This window comes from Mustela nivalis (genome assembly GCF_964662115.1).
Source record: "Mustela nivalis genome assembly, contig: HAP1_SCAFFOLD_1596, whole genome shotgun sequence".
Lineage (NCBI taxonomy): Eukaryota > Metazoa > Chordata > Mammalia > Carnivora > Mustelidae > Mustela > Mustela nivalis.
The window spans coordinates 71,738-76,525 of NW_028135068.1; the positions used below are offsets into that span (position 1 = coordinate 71,738).

Sequence of the window (4,788 nt, forward strand, 5' to 3'; positions counted from 1 at the left end):
CTGTTACACCAAGTCCTGTGGATTTCGCTTACTAAACCTCTTGAGTCCATATACTTCTTTCCATCTCTTCTCGTACCTTTGCAGTGCGCCCTTGCCATCACACCGTAGAAGCTTCTCACCCAGTCTCCATGTGCCTTCCTTGTCTTTCTGGCCCCTGGTCTACACTGCAGGCGAGCCACTCTTGTCAGAATGCGGATGTGATCTTGTATGTACCAGGTGACTGGTCAGTCCACCAGCTCTTGAAAAACCATTTTCCCACGCACTCGAACGTATTTCAAAGAGAATCAGTCCCCCATGGGGTAGTTTTCCTTGGTAGACAGTTTGTTTCTGCAATGAGCCATCTGCCTCCTTTAAACTTCTCTGTGTCAGTTCCTCTCTGGAACCTGTGGCTTCGTTGGCACCCCGGGTAGGCACATGATGACCTTTTCCATGAGAAGTGAAGGCAGGAGCCCTCTGGACAGTGAATGTATGTACCCTCATGTTCCATAGGTAAAAGAACCGTGTGTGGGGGTGGGGGGTAAGTCCTTGAGGCTCCTCCCTGTTCTAATTGGGTGAACTGGGAATTTTGAGGCAGGAAGCAGGTCCTGTGTGTCCTTGTTTGCAGGGAGCATGCATTCTGATGGACAAAACGGAAAAGGGGAAGAATGAGCAGCTGCTCAGATCTGTTTGTACTGTGCTGGCTGATTAGCTGTGACCTGCAGATGTGGGTCCCATCCTCGGCTCTGCTCTCTGCCTGCTTATGTCTGACTTGGGGCAAATCACTCGCCTCCGGCCTTCTGTTTGCTTGTTAGTATAATGAGGTGGTGCTTATCTATGTGATCTTTGCCGGCTCCTCTGAAAAGACTCTAGTCCATCCTGGCTTGCAGATAAGGAAACTGAGGCCTGAGGTGTGATGACTTCCTTTAAAGCCACACAGCTAGTTGGGGCCAATCACAGGCCAGATCTCCTGACCCCCACGCATCAGTCCTTGGAAATCCTACTGTAATATGTTCCTTTCCAGAGGCCACAGGTGGGAACTGAGGGAAGTGGGACAATCAGAACATTAAGAATAGCGCAGAAGATGGCACAATGTCCGCATGCCTTGGCACCTGCATTTCACCAATAGGGCCACCTCTTACCTTAGAAGAAGTTCCCACAGGGCTGGTGATCTGGATGCCTGGCCTGGAGCTTAGCTATGGTAAATGGGACCAGAGGGAAGTGATGGCTGTTTGAGGTGGACTTTGTTGACAGCAGCTGGAGATAGCAGCTGACAGAGGAGGAAGAGGGAAGAGTGACAGACGGCAGATAGCCGCAGGCCCACAGGTCAGCCACTGTTGCCCAGGGTCGCCCATCCCCAGCAGCCGACTTCATATCACAGGATCTGAGTGCTTACCCTGTGGGTTCTTAGTTCGATGTCACGTCTTGATGACAAGATTCCATTCTCTTCCGCATCAGTGTGAGACAGACATCGTAATGAAATTCTAATTAGCCAAATATGGAATGTAAGCCTGGAACTCATTTTATAGAGAAATTTTCTTATGTGAACTACTTTCCCTGATGATAGAGGAGTTGTGACGATGTAACATCAGATAAAGTTTATCTGATTGGCACTTGTAAGAAGGGTTCCCGGCAAAAAAGAACTGTTTTTTTGTTGTTGTTGTCCTCCCTTTTGATCTTTCCTTTCCATTCCTTTTTTTTTTTTTTTTTTTTGTCTTGTGAGCGGTCATCTGATTTATAAAAAGATGCAACAAAAAGTAAAATGGTACAAGATAATCAGTTTCAAAACATAAAAAAGTGAGTGTCTTTAGCCATAGCTCAGAACAGAGGAACTGGGTAAGGAGAATTGCTTGTATGAACTGGCAACAGGAAAAGTTGGTAAAGGAGAGCTGAGGAACTCTATTAAGACATAGGAGTGAGGGGCTCCATCATCATCTGGCATTTGCTCAGTGTCGTCTATATGGTTAGAGATGTCCATGATGGGAACTCCAGCAATCTTCTGGGTCTGGGTCAGCTGATGCCACAGTGTAACACTCTGAAGTACTTCCATACTGAGCAGTCATCTGCATAGTTTGTCTTGTGTGTACGTGGTAATCATTTGAATCTTGGCTCTTTCGCAATCCTTAGAGCCTCTTGATACTTTCACCCCGGTTTCTCAGTTTCAGCCATTACACAGTCAGTTGTACAACTGGTAAACTTGGCACACAGCCCATCCATCATTGACCGGTCAAGTTTGGCTTAAATAGAAAAGTTGATAAAGTCGGTACCAACCAGGATGTGGTAAGTCGGCCCAGCTGTGTGTTTATATTGGAAAAAGCAGGAGGGATGTTGGGGGACTTCTCTTTCCTTGAGTGCATGGGATCCTTCTTTTCTTTCTTTTTAGGTTTTAATCTGTCCTTCTCTCAGAGAAGGATCTCAGAGCTAAGCATTCGCTTCCTGGTCACATAGTTTCTTGCTTTCTCTTGCTTCCCCATGTTCACATCATGCCCATTTCTCCTTGCTTTTGATTTTCTAATTCACTCTTTGTAGTACCATAAAACTTATTTAAATAAAATGTTGGCCTACTAAGTTATTGATTATTAGTAAGTTCTTTGTTCAAAATTTGAGAGCAAGAAGTATTATGTAAATATATCTTTTTGTTATTTAACTAGTCTTACAACATTTAGCATCAAATTTCTTGAAACATTTAAACAAATTAATCACAAACTGGGGCTTGGGCTCTTTCTTTCTTTTTTTTTTTTTAAGTAATCTCTATACCCAACATGGGACTTGAACTCACAACCCTGAGATCAAGACCTGCACGCTCCAGTGACTGAACAAGCCAGGTGCCCTTTGGGCTTTTTGTTTTTAAGTTCCTCAGGTGAGGGGGTGCCTTAGTGGCTCAGAGGTTTAAGCTTCTGCCTTCAGCTCAGGTCATGGTCTCAGGGTCCTGGGGTCGAGCCCTGCATGGGACACTCTGCTCAGCATGGAGCATGATTCCCTCCCTCTCTGCCTACTTGTGATCTCTCTCTCTGTGTCAAATAAATAAATAAAATCTTAAAAAAAAAAAAGTTCCTTAAGTGATTCTAATGTGTGACCAGTGTTGAGAACTCTAGCACTGGATAATTCCTTTAAATAGCTCAAGAAATTAATTTTGAAAAGCGAACTAAAAGCCTACATAGATTATGATTGGTGTTAAATTGAGGGGAAAAAAGAGATAAAGAGAAGAAATCAGCTGGAACAGAGTGTAATTAGGTACTCAAATATTTGTTAGATGGATAAATACATTTACGGAATGTAGGGTTTGTTGTTGTTTTTTTTTTTTGTCTCTTCATAAATATGTCAAATGGGTATATAAATTCAAGAAAGGAGTTTGATATAAAATTGATTAAAATGTTAGAACAGAAGTTTTTTAGAATTTTAGTGTTACTATTTCATGATGCTTTTAAGATGATCTCTCTGTAGATGGTGGGAAGATCTTGTTAGCATATGTTTTTAATTTCTCAAGCTTGAATAATTTAGTCACCGAACAAAGATTTAGAATGAGTTTTGGGAGACACAAGTCCTAGATTATGTCCCCACCTAGCTGGGTCAGAGATTTGAGAGCAGGGGCTGGAGGGAAGAGCTCCAAGGACATTTTTGTATACATGCTGATACCTTGGGCGGGAACACTCTTCCCACACTTCCGGTGGCTAGCTCTTTTGTGTCATTTGGATCTCAACTCATTGTTCTATATTTCCTGGTTCATCCAAGTTAAAATACATCCCATTTGTCACTCAACCTTTACTGTGTCCTGTTTTCTTTTTAGCTGTGATCACTATTCATTAATCACTATTTGATCACTGTTCATTAATATAATGTTTGTTTACATATTTATTTTCTCATTTCTGCATTAGAATATCTGCTCCTTAAAAGCAGAGACCTTGTCTTTTCTTTTCCTGACTGTGTCCCCAGGTCTTAGAGCAGAGCTGGAGTTGCATGATAAATATTTGAGGAATATTTATGGGATATACAGGGACATTTATTCATCTCTGTTGTCCATTGTTTTCAAGAATGGTTGGAAACACACACATACGTGAGCTCACACAAACTTTCTATGTCTTTCAACCCCTATGTAGTGTGCAGATTAGTGCTTAACTATTTTGGTTTTTTGTCTCGATGAAATGGGACATGTTTCATAAATTTCATATGCCCTCTTAGTACTTCTCATCATTACAGAGTGATGGTTCTGGGGGATTCTGCTTCTCGTGGAGATAGTATATAGTGATTTTATAAGTCCATGTATCTGGGAAGGAGTGTTTTACTTCTTGGCAGCTTAGAGAACTTCAATCTTTCCAAATTCCATGTAATTTTCATAGCATTAAAGCTACTAATTTCAGATTATTGGTAAGTTTTAAATGATTAATTCCCAGGTTACTTTGAATTAGTCTTTGTTTGCCATCCCTGATTGCAGCTAGTTAGTAAAGTAGCTAAACTTTTAAACTCTACTTGGTTTTAATTTTGAGTGATGTCACTGCTTCTCTCATGGTTAATGGTTCTTAATTACCTGCAGCTTGTCTGGTTTGCTCATTTATTTTCCTGTGTTCCAACACCTCTTGTGATCTCCCAACTTCTGGCCTTTTGGGGGATTTGTACTTTAACTGGGTTCAGATAGGAAATGCCCCTGAGTACAAAGAGAAGATATTTTTCTTCTAACTTCACTATCTCCTATTATTAATGTATTACATTGTTGTGGTACATGTGTTACAACTGATGAACCAGCATTGATACAGTATTAATTAAAATCCATGGTTTACATTAGGGTTCACTCCTCTTTCTATAGTTCTGTGGGTC

At 41.5% G+C, this 4,788-nt stretch overlaps 1 pseudogene across 1 annotated transcript; it reads right to left on the reverse strand.

Annotated features, from left to right (window-relative positions):
- Positions 1-1,607: 1,607 nt before the first annotated feature.
- On the reverse strand, positions 1,608-2,450 carry LOC309857946 (rRNA-processing protein FCF1 homolog pseudogene; annotated as a pseudogene). Its single transcript has one exon. The product of its transcript is annotated as an rRNA-processing protein FCF1 homolog pseudogene (transcript).
- Positions 2,451-4,788: the final 2,338 nt, after the last annotated feature.